The 12,161-nt window shown below is 46.9% G+C and overlaps 2 non-coding genes across 2 annotated transcripts; both read left to right on the top strand.

The window, feature by feature from the left end:
• The first annotated feature begins 7,494 nt into the window (after positions 1 to 7,494).
• On the top strand, positions 7,495 to 7,567 carry TRNAF-GAA. Its single transcript has one exon. It is a non-coding gene; the product is annotated as a tRNA-Phe (tRNA).
• An 891-nt stretch (positions 7,568 to 8,458) lies between these two features.
• On the top strand, positions 8,459 to 8,531 carry TRNAF-GAA. The gene has a single exon. It is a non-coding gene; the product is annotated as a tRNA-Phe (tRNA).
• The last annotated feature ends 3,630 nt before the right edge of the window (positions 8,532 to 12,161 follow it).

The following is a 12,161-nucleotide window of genomic DNA, read 5'->3' as shown; positions in this document are numbered from 1 at the left end:
AATTCGGAAAGTTTCTTATTCAGTAATGAACTAATTTTCAGGGATTTCATTTTCTATTATCTTGTCTTAGAGCTGTGTTTCCAACACAGTGTCTGGGCTGGACTGTGGCAGATAAGAGAAACAAAGGTGTTCATGGGCAAAGGATCACATCAGGAATTTCACATCCTTAATTCCATACCCAAGCTATCAAACCCATCAGAATGAGGGGACATTGCAGACTTTACGCTCTGCACAGGAGTTTTCGGCAGTTTGGAACCTGTGGGGGTTTGTGACATCCAGCTGGAAGTTTTTAGGCCAGGCATGGTTTAACCCACCTCAGTTTGCAGCGACCAAAAAAATCTTAACATCAAAAATGTCTGGTCCTGTGAAAGAAATGGGGACTGGGGGCACTTTTCTATTTTTAGGGAGGACCTTGGCTGCTTTCTTGGGAACCTAATGCAATTCAGGATGGATTGTGTGGAGGAATTTGGTTCGGGATCCACATCTCATTTCAGAGAACTCCATCCCAGCTGGTCACATTCAGACCCCCTTATAACAGAATCATGGAATGGTTTGGGTTGAAAATGAACTTTAAATGAACTTTTGATCTTCTAGTCCAGCCTCCTGCAATGATCAGGGACATCTTCAACCAGATCCTGTTGCTCAGAGCCACATCCAACCTGACCTTGAACATTTCCTGGGATGGAAATTTCTCTGGATAACCTCATCTGGTGCTTAACCACTCCCACCACAAAAAGATTTCTTCCTTAGAGCCAGTCTAGATCTCCCCTCTTTCAGTTTAAAATCATTACCCCTTGTCCTGTCCCTACACACCCTATGATAAATTCTGTTTCCATCTTTCTTATAAACCCCCTTTAAGTATTGAAAGGCTTCAATAAGTTTTTCCAGTATTCTTCTATTTTCCATGCTAAATAAGCCCAACTCTCTCAGATTTTCCTCACAGGAGCAGTGCTCCATCCCTCTGAAGGAATCAGATGAGTGAAACTTTTAGGATTCCGCCAGCATTAGAGCCTTTTTCGATACACATAGGGGAAAAGTTCAGGCTGTTTCCATGCTGGGAATCACAGGATCTTTCAGTTTGGAAAAGACCTTGAAGATCCTCCAGCCCAACCTTTGACTGATCCCCACCCTGTCACCCAGCACATGGTGCTAAGTGCCACATCCAGGCTTTTCTTGAACACCTCCAGTGATTGCGACTCCTCCACATCCTGACCCTGCAATGTTCTTGCCCCAGAACGAGCTGAAAAAAAAGACAAAAAAACCGTTTAGGTGTGAACTGCTCACCTTGCTTTAAATTCTCACCCAACTCTGAGTTTTACAGACTCAACTCTTCTTTCTTGTCCTGAAGTCCTGGGTGTCATCAGGCAGTGGCAGTGGTGGTGTCTGCCAGACTTGCTGGGGCTGCAGAGGGAGGCACTCGTCACTCACCCAGCAGGAAGGTGGCCCTCACAAAACAAAGATTTTTGCCATGACCTACATTGCCAACACCCACCCACTGATGTGTGGGCTGTGTCTCCTCCTGGGGGAAGCCCAGCAGCTGCGTGGGGGTTTTATCCCGATTTGTTTTCACGTTGTCAGTGAGAGAAGGAGACATCCTGGTGTGTCCTGAGTGACAGAATCCTGCCAGCAATAGAGACTCCCACTGCTGCTGGTGGGAAAAATATAATTTATTGGCAAGGCTGGCCACAGTTTTACAGATATTTGTGCTATTTCGTGGAAAGAATAATTTTATTTTAAGAATGTGTATCTGCCTCTAAGCCTGGGTATCTATAGCCCTCCCTGCATACAATACTTGGCTGGCATTTCTCAAAGCTAGTCGTTTAATTAACAGAAGTTTGGGCTTTTTTTAATCCCTATGTGTTATCAGTTACCAACCTGTACCCTTCCATCTTAGGGACGAAAGATGAAACTGCAGGCCTCTTCTCAGATGTTTGATCATCAGGAGATTGGATTCCACATCCCTGGAAATGCTCAAGGCCAGGCTGGACAGGGTTTCGAGCAAGCTGGTTTAGGGGAAGTTATCCCTGCCCTTGGCAGGGTGTTGGAATGAGAGGATCTTTCACGTCCTTTCCAACCCAAACAATTCTGAGCCCTTTGCTGTTATTTTTGTGTTGCTGGAACCAAGTGAAGGGGGAGAGTGGACTCTCACTGCCCACATGACCCAGAAGGAAAGGACAATATCCCAGAATCCACAAGATCCTCCCTACCTGTGGTGGGTCATACCCAGAGCTCCAAACACACCACCTTGGTCAGGGTGTGGCCTGGAACCCCCCAAAAAATATTCAGGTTTCACTTTTAGGCTTCACCACCCATGGGAGGTGCCAACAGCTGCTGTCCACATTCCTTGTCCTGTCCTAATGGACACAACAACCCCCTGCCACCCACTTCTGCTTGCATTAGGAAGGTGGGAAAATTATGGCCTTTCTACATCCTGGAGAGATTGTGGGGAAAAAAAAAAAATAAGAGAAAGGTTGGTTAAAAATAACCAAGCTGTGGATTTGCAGGCAAAACTGTGCAATTAGTTGGGGTCTGTTACTCAAGGCTGTGAGAACAGAGTGAAATGTAGCAGATGGGGGAAGACTCAGCAAACACAGAGTTTGTTTTCTTCAGAACTTTCCAAAAACATCTTTTTTTCTTTCATTTTCCCCCTTCTCCCTCTGGCTGTTGCTTGATGATCATAGTTATATGTTTGGAATAAATCTAAAGCCTGATAAATGCACAGTTTATCAGCTGTTGGGAGTTTGTGCAGGTGGTTTATCTTCCCTCTACGTTGTTAACCATATCAGGAGAAGCTTTATTTGGATTATCACTGAACTTCAACCTTAATTTGGGGCAAAAAAAAATGCTAAAGGAGGGCACCTTAGATTAGATTAGATTAGATTAGATATTAGGAAGAAATGCCTCCCTGTGAGGGTGGTGAGGCCCTGATATGGAATTCCCAGAGAAGCTGTGGCTGCCCCTGGATCCCTGGCAGTGTTCCAGGGCAGGCTGGATGGAGCTTGGAACAACCTGGGATAGTGGAAGGTGTCCCTGCCCATGGCAGAGGAGTAGGAACTGGATGATCTTCCAGGTCCCTTCCAAACTAAACCATTCTATGATTATCTGATTAAAGTCCTTTACTAAGAGAAATATAGGGTTTGATGCTGAAATAATTTAAAAATTCACTGAGGGCCAAACATTTTTTCCCCTTCAATTTCCTATATATTAACTAAAAAAGAAGACCCTTTGCTTCATAACCTTGTATTTAGACTTGTCTTCCTTTAAGTGGGAACCCTCAGTTCAAGTGTTTTCCATTTTTTATGGAAGAGATGAGGTTGTGAAATCCTAAGAAATACAAAACCCACCCTTTTCTGCCAGCACTAGGACATTTCAATGGAGGCAGCTCTCAGCCAGAGACTAAAGAAGGCATAAAACAATTCAGGCAGCAATTGTGATGGACAAAGATTATTCACAGATTTAATTATGCCCATTTACATAATCATCCTCAAGGACACAGGTCTGTGGCTAAATCCCTGGAATCTCCCCCTCACGCAGCTCTTGGGTTGTTCATTGATCCTGAAGGAATTTTTTTCACAGGGAAAAGCTGCTGATGTTGCAGGAGGTCTGACCACCCTCCCAAAAACCTCACGTAGCTCCAATTTTCCAGCCATGCCCAAAAAAAAAAAAAAAAGATTCGGCACCACAGACTTCCCAGAGCCACGAGGAGACTGATGGAGGCTTCACCCCCAGTTTCACCCCTCCAAAACCACGCTGGGATAAAATACCCTTTAAATGTCAGACGAGCAGGAGCTGGCAGGTGGCTTCACCTCCCTCCCTGGGGACTTTTGTGACTCCCCAGAGTCTCCTGACTCACAGGCAGTGCCCGGGGGGCTGCATCAGCCCCCTCCTCAGCGGGGGAAGGCAGGTGGGCCAGGCAGAGCCCCGGCCCCACGGGGAGAGAGATGCTTTTAGCTCTGACTCATCCCTGGGCTGCCTTTGGAGGGAGAGGCAGCAGCTCTGCAGAGTGGGAGTCGCTCTGCTATTTTCTGTTTACCGGCTCTGCTGGCTGTCGTTTCCCACCTGGGGGACAACGGGTTTGAAAGCCAGACTGCAGCATTTTGTGGCTGGAACATCAGGGGTTTTGTTCTCTTCTCCTTATCAAGGGTGAAAGTTTGGTGCTGGCAGAAAATGGAAAAGGGGGGAGGGGGAAGGAAAATCTTATTTTGGGCAGGGAGGAGATATCACTATTATTTTGCAACCAGACTGTCAGAGTGTTTATTGGCACCTGTTAATTTGAGAAATATGTGGGGAAGGGGAAAAATGAGCCTTCCCTGCCTCCAAATCCTAGCTGGATGTAAGATCCAATGTTATTCCTGCCACACAGGACCCAGATAAGCGACCAAAAGTCCCTTTAGGTCATTATTTCTATGCCTCAGAGCTGTCAATCTTCCATCAAACTTGGTGTCACTCGGGTCCATTTCCCGCTGGATGCATTATCTGTGGAGAATCAATTGCACGGCTTGGGGCTGGGTTATTGATGTCATTATCTTGTTTATGGCTTGTGGATGTTTCTGGGTTTAAAGCAGTGCCCTTCTAACATCCGAGTCAAAGGAAAGTCCAATTATTCCCATATTTCAGATGTCAAAATGGAGATGGATCTACTCAGGGTTTTTACCCCACCAGGTTTGTGTTGTTTGCAGGGCTTGATCTTGTTCTGTGCTCTCTGGGAATGGTATAAAATGGTTTGGAAGGGACCTTAATGATCAACCTTTTAACTGTCCTGCCATGGCCAGGGACACATTTCACTATCCCAGTTTGCTCCAAGCCCTGTCCAGCCTGGCCTTGAACATTCCAGGGATGGGGCAGCCACAGCAGCAGCCTGTGCCCGGGCCTCACCACCCTCACAGGGAAGAATTTCTTCATAATATCCCATCTAAATCTACCCTCTCTCATCTTAAAGCTGTCCCCCCTTGTCCTGTCATTTTTTGCCATTGAAAAAAAATCCCTTTCCAGCTTTTCTGTATCCCCCTTTAGGTACTGGAAGGCCACAGTAGGGTCTCCAGGATACCTGGTGAGCAAGTTCTGAAAGTTCTTCTCAGACTGAGGACTTGAACCTCATCTCTTGTCTAACTCCAAGAGCAAGATCCAATTTAAATCTCACATGTCTCCAGCAGCAAACTTTTATAGGAGTAGGTTGGCTTAGCCAGGAGACATTTTCAGACCTGGATCCTAAATGGAGACCTCCCAACAGCCTGGTGTGACCTACCTGACTTCCAAACAGATTTGGAGGCTCATGCTTCCCTTTTCCCGACAAGTCCTAAGGAGCACCTCCAGCTGGCGCTTGCAGTGTCAGATCTTGGCAGGGAATGTGTCTACCCAGGAAAGCTCATTGTGCACGTCTGGAGCTGCCAAATTCACAGCTGGGGCTTAGCCATAGTGCAGTAGTGGAATTTTGGAGGAGAAACCATGGGAAGCTGCAGCACACACCCTATATTTGAAAGGGGTGAGTACCTGGAGGAGTTCCCCGAGGGTGGAAAAGCAATTCCCAGTGCTGAGACAGAGCTGCACATCAGGATTGGATCAGAGCTGTGATTTCCATGAAAACACAGAAGCTCCCATCCTCCACGTATTTCATTGCCATGTGCCATAATCCTTTTCCAACTCTCACACCCAGGTTTTTCTCCTTGTTAGAGATTACCTGTTTTTTTATGGACAAATAATGAAGCTGAATCATTCACCCAGGTTTAAAACTGTGTAAAGATGTGGATCCCACTCTTGAAGCAGCCAGATCTAATGGGAGAAGAGATTCTTGAGTCCTGCATCCAGCTCTGGGGTTCCCAGCACAGGAAGGACATGGAGCTGTCAGAGGGAGTCCAGAGGGGGCACCAAGGCGGTCAGAGGAATGGAGCAGCTCTGCTGTGAGGAAAGGCTGGGGAAATTGGGATTGTTTGGCCTGGAAAAAAAGGCTTGGGGTGACTTAATTGTGGCCTTCCAGTACCTGAAGAAGCTGACGAGGCTTCAAACTGAGAGCAGGTTTGGATTGGATATTAGGAAGAAATTCATCCCTGTGAGGATGGGGAGGGCCTGGCACAGCTTGCCCAGAGAAGCTGTGGCTGTCCCATCCCTGGAAGCATCCAAGGCCAGGCTGGACAGAGCTTGGAGACACCTGGAGTAGTGGAATGTGTCCGTGTCCATGGCAGGGGGGTTGGAATGAGATGATCTTTGAGGTCCTTTCCAACTCAAACCGTTCCACTTTTGTTTCTGAAGTTTGATGCTTCTTGCATTGGAATGAAGCACATGAGTGAACTGATGACCTTCAGCTGCAGGAGGTTGCTCTGGAGGGAGCTAAAGATGCTCCAGATTTTTCCTCCATCTCCACATGTTCTGGAGCTTTGAAGAATCCTTGTGTGAACTTAGAGAAACTTTGTGGTTTCTCTGCTTTTCTACTGAATTGAGGGAAACCAGGGGGTGTCACCTCTTGGAGGTGTCCACTGCCTACATTTCCAGATTTATCCTCACTCTACACACAGATTTTGGAGTGCTTTGGATGAGGACCCTCTCCAGGTTCCCTCTGAAATCCCTGGCACAAGGAATGCTTGGGAATGCTCAAGAAATGGAGCTGGATTCCCAAGCAGCAACACAACCAAAAAACACACTCCTTGTTCTTTGCAGTTTTGGGGGCTTTGATTACAAGTCAAGTTGTTAAACAACAACATTTAGAACATTTAGATGGGGAAATTTCTCTTATTTTTTGATCTCAAATCATTTACATTTAAGCACAAATTTACCCCCCAATCATTTCTAAATGGATTTCTTTTTAAGACAATTTAAGACAGGGAAAATTAGGTGTTATTGGATGCATACTGGGAAGCATAAGCCTTATTTATTGGAGAGGCAGCAATGAACTGCATATGTTACATAATTATGTAGAATATAGCAGGATGGCAGTGTTCTGAAACAAAAAAGAGCCAGCATTTGGAAAGAAGAGGGATGATTTGAGGCAATTTATGTAGTTTAGAGTGATTTAAGTGTAGTTAAACAATTGCACATTTAGGTGCAATATATGACATAATAGTCCAAGAGAACTGAAAGGTTTTCAAGTCTATTTTCCATGTCAGCTTCCCAGCTGATGCTCCACCAGGGAAAACTCTTTATTTATGGGGAGAGGCTGCTCCTGGCCTGGGTTTTCCTGAGATTTTTTCTCTCTTGCTTTGTTGTGTGGTCAGCCACACCATTCCAACACTGGAATGGGCTGCCAAGAGAAGCTGTGGCTGCTCCATCCTTGGAAATGTCCAAGGCCAAGTTGGATGGGGCTTGGATCAACCTGGGACAGTGGGAGGTGTTCTTACCCCTGGCAGGGGGTGAAATGAGGTGATCTCAAAGGTCCCTTCCAACCCAAACCATTCCATGGTTCTTCTTGGAGGGAAAACTTCTTGGGAAAACTGCTTTGAATGGTGAAAGTTTGAAATCTCATCGCATTCCAACAGGTTTTGGGAAAATTTGAGCCTCAGCAGAGCTGAAGTAGCTCAGCTGGGAGAGCGTTAGACTGAAGATCTAAAGGTCCCTGGTTCAATCCTGGGCTTCAGCAGAGTTTTCCTGCAGTTTTGTGTGCCCAGGGCTGGCCTCTGCACTACAGGAGAGACCTGGACATCCAGGAGAGATCCAGCCCAGGGCCAGCAGGACTGGGAGGGGCTGGAGGGGACAGGAGCATCTCTGCTGATGAGGGGAAAGGAGGAGAAACTGGGCCCAGTGGCCTTGAGAGAGTGTGGAGTTCCCTTCTTAGACATATTCCTAAGTGACCTGGAGGTGGTGCTGGGCAAGGGGCTGTAGAGGACCTTGAGCAGGACGCTTGTAGAGGACGTTGTAGAGGTCCTTGTAGAGGACCTTGTAGCAGGATGCTTGAGCAGGGCTTTGGAGCAGGGACCTCCATGAAGTCCCCACTCAACCAGTCTGAGCCTGTGAAAGAGGGACAGGGTTTTACAATTCCAGTATTTTACCCAAAATCATGATATAAAGGGATTTTTGTTCCTTGCACAGGGGATCTGTGAGCTCACTTCTTGATATTTTGTGTCAGTGAGACATTGAAAGAGGATCTGGATCCTCCTCTCCCTTCACTGTTGCCCTCTCTCCAGAAAAGTAGAAAGAAGGCTTAGACATCACATTATATAATTTTCTTTTTACGAGACCTTACAAACCCAGAATGTTTCAGGTTGGGAAGGGCCTTAAAGATCATCTCTTTCTATTCCCCTGTCACGGGCAGGGACATTTTCCACTGTCCCATGTTTCTCCAAGCCCCATCCAACCTGGCCTTGAACACTTCTGTGTGTCTTGAGCCATTACTTCTGATCCCTGTCTGTCTCTATCCTGTTCCCTGAAACAATTCTTTGATTCCCAAGATAAAATCAACCAAAGGCTGCCTGAAAAGGCTGAAAGGTCATCATGTTTCAACAGGTTTTGGGAAAACATAAGCCTCAGCAGAGCTGAAGTAGCTCAGCTGGGAGAGCGTTAGACTGAAGATCTAAAGGTCCCTGGTTCAATCCCGGGCTTCAGCAGAGATTTCCTGCAGTTTTGTGTGCCCAGGGCTGGCCTCTGCACTACAGGAGAGACCTGGACATCCAGGAGAGATCCAGCCCAGGGCCAGGAAGGTGATCACAGAATCATGGAATGGGTCAGGCTGGAAGGGACCACACTGGGGTCACCTGGTCCAACCTCTCTGCTCAAACAGAGCACTGGGGAAAGGATTGTGTCCAGAGGGTTCTGGAATATCTCCAGGGAGGGAAACTCCCACCTCTGATCTCTGTTCAGGGCTTGGTCACTGCACAGGGAAGAAGTTTTGCCTCATGTCCATGTGGAATTTCCTGGGATCAATTCCTGCCTGTTCCTCTTGTGCCATTGCTGGGCCCCCCAGAGCAGAGCCTGGTCCATGCTCTGAGCCCTCCCTGCAGACAGGGACAGACAGGGATGAGGTCCCCTCTCGAGCTGTGTCTCCTCTCGAGGCTGAGCAGCCCCAGCTGAACATAATGAAAGGTCTAGAGCCTCTTTGTTATCACGAGAGGATGAGAGGGATTGGTTGCCTTGAGATGTTCTGGAGTTTCCATTCTGAGAAATTTTAAAATGCCACCTAGCTATGGCCCTGGGTGGCCCTGCTGGAGCAGAGGGTTGCACTAGAAGATGTCCAGAAATCTCCTCCAACTCTTTAGCAAGCAGAGGACAAAGACAAATTTTTATGTGTAGGGCAGGGAAAAGCCAGGCCAATGTCATCCTCAGGTTTTTCCATCAGCAGTGTCCACCTGGCCAATCTGCACAATCATCCTGGCTGACCAACCAGCAAACAAAGAGCTGGGACCAAAATTAGGGTGTCAGAAGAACCAGAACTACACATGATTAAAAGGAAATTTAAGCACTCCTACCCTTAAAATATTATCAAGGTAAAGTTCTCCTCTTTTTCTATTTTTTTTTCCCCTTTTTTTGAGTCAAACTTGCATAAAGAGACTCCTTCAAATTGAACTCCTCACCCGCTCTGAAATCCCGGTGCCTGTCATCTTCTGCAGGATCTGCAGCTCAACGTCACACCCAGAGCCCCCAAATAAACTTCCGCTCTCGTTTCAGGCACCATCTGTGTCCCATTTCTGCAGCGCCTGGCAGAGATTGCTTCCCTTCTATGGAATGTTCCCTCCCCTTGCCTGAGATGCAGACTTCGGAGGTGGGGAAGTCGGCGGGTGGAACGGATCCCAGCTCAGTGCACTGCGCTGTCCTTGGGTGCTGGGATGATTTTGGTGCTTGTCCTCGGTCAGATGGCCTCAAACCAGGCCCCAGGGCAAGCCACAGAAGAGGTAAAGATAACATTTGGTCATCTGGCTGCAAGAAATGGGAGAGGCTTCACTGGGGTGTTGGGTATTAATGAGGGTGGGAGCGGTGAGGTGAGAAAGAGCCAAGGTGGGGACAATCATGGAGGGGTCCAAATGCACTGGAACATGAAACTGCTCTGGGTCTCAGAGTCACAGAGTCACAGAACTACAGAACAACAGAAAAACCTGAGCTGGAACAGACCCCCAAGGATTGTCCAGTACAAATCCTGGCACTGCACAGGAGACCCCAACAATCCTACCTTGTGCCCAAGAGTGTTGTCCAAGCACTCCTTGAGCTCTGACAGGCTGGTTCTGTGACCACTGCCCTTGGGAGCTGTTCCAGCACCCAACCACCCTCTGGGGGAAGAACCTTTCCCTGAAATTCAACCTAAACCTCCCCTGACACAACTTCAGGCCATTCCCTCGGGTCCTGTCACTGTCACCACAGAGCAGAGATCAGTGTTCACCCCTCCTCTTCCTCTCAGGAGGAAGTTTTAGACTGTGATGAGGTCTCCTCTCATTCTCCTCTTCTCCAGCTGAACAAACCAAGTGCCCTCAGCTTCTTCTCACACAGCTTCTCCAGGACGGGGCTCACAGTCTTTTCTTCCTCTTATGTAAATAAATTGAGCTTTAATGCAAAATTCAGGCAGCTGCAAACCAAACAGATCATGAAGAGCCTTGCCTTAGGCTCCCCACCAAACCAGCTGAATCTCTGCCAATCCCTGTGCCTCAGTTTCCCTCTCTGCAGCACTGACACTTCCCTTCCCAAAGAATGGGAAGAGACAGCTTGCAGGTGAAAGTACTCCATGTTCCCGGCTTGTTTTTTTGAGTTATCCCAGCACGTGTCCCCAGGGATGATGCTGGATTACTCATACACCTCTCGAGTCCTCTGCTTCTCTAATTCCTTTTATTTGCAAGAATTAGGAACAGTCATGCTATCCAGGAAAACACAGCTCTCACAATGCCAGCACGGGCGTCACAGAGCTGTGCTTGGCAGGCTGTTCCTGAGAAACTCCCGGGACTTTCAGGTAGATTCACCTCCAAGTGGGGCGGAAATGGGGAGGAGGGAGTGATTAGAAAGGAGAGGACAGATCGTCTCAGAACACTGCATGATGAGGTAAATAATGAGGAAACCATGTGGGAAAGCAGGTGATTCAGAATCCTCGGTCACCTTTGATACAGAACATTTCAAATGACCAGGAAAGACTTTGAGATTCTTCTGGAAAGGGAGAGGCTGCTGGAGATGAGGAAAACTTGGAATATTTTGCCTATCATGCCAAAGGTTAACCAGGTTGAATATTGATGATGTGGGTCTGGAGGTTGTAAGGACAAGGATGAGGAATTTGTGGTAGGATTGTAAGGAAGGGGCTTAAACTGGTTAAGGAAGTGAAAATTCCAAGGCTTATACTGGTCAATACAGGGCAGCTCTCAATGAGCTCTTTCCTCTCCTCCAGAAAGAGCAACAGATGCCAGAAGAGGCTTGTAGGGAGTTCTAGGAAAAAGGTTTTGCCATGTGGTTGCTGGAACCACCTTCCTATCCTTAATGTTCGTTTTGCTGCACAGTGTCTCTGTTGCCACTGTGGCTGATCCCTCTGAGGATGCTCAGGTCTCATTAGACACAACAAAGTGGTTGAAGAAGGTGTGATGAATCAAATCCTTCTCTTCCCCATTCTTCTTCCACTATTAGTTTTTAAGTGTGGATTTATTTTTTTTTTTAAGTGGAAACTCAGGAGTTTAATCTACATTTGAAATTGTATTACCCTTTAATTTTGAGGCTGTAGCCCCAAACTCTGACATGGGAAGCTGTGGTTCAATCTTTATTTTGGTTCTCCCAGCTGCCAAAACAAGAGGTGTTCAGACATCTGTTGCCTTGGCGCTACCATGCTTAATAACCCTGGTTATTAAATTGATAATCTTGGTTGTGAATATTTTTGTCTAAAAGTGTTAAAACACTTTCTTGATCATTTTGATAACTTTTGGTTCATGGGTTCTGCTTCTGGTTGTGGCACATTTTGGCAAGAGAAGCGGCCATCACATGGAAGCAGGGAGAAGAAAAAGATACCCCTAAATCAATCTCCAGCAATTTGAATTGATTGAAAGCCCTCTTTGTTCCATTCCTGTATTCACATGGAGACCCCCATTCCCTCAAATCCCAGCTAGAAATGAGCTCACTGGAAAGTTTCATCATTAGAAAGTTTTAATCATTATTAAATCATTATATCAGGAATAGTGTGGCCAGCAGGACCAGGGCAGTGACCATCCCCTTGTACTCAGCACCTCAAATCCTGGGTTCAGTTCTGGGTTCCTCATGATAAGAAAGACATTGAGGGTCTG

Source organism: Onychostruthus taczanowskii, unplaced genomic scaffold (genome assembly GCF_017590055.1).
Source record: "Onychostruthus taczanowskii isolate IOZ18803 unplaced genomic scaffold, ASM1759005v1 scaffold213, whole genome shotgun sequence".
NCBI lineage: Eukaryota > Metazoa > Chordata > Aves > Passeriformes > Passeridae > Onychostruthus > Onychostruthus taczanowskii.
The sequence above is the reverse complement of the archived record's forward strand: the minus strand, read 5'-3'. Positions and strand labels throughout refer to the sequence as shown.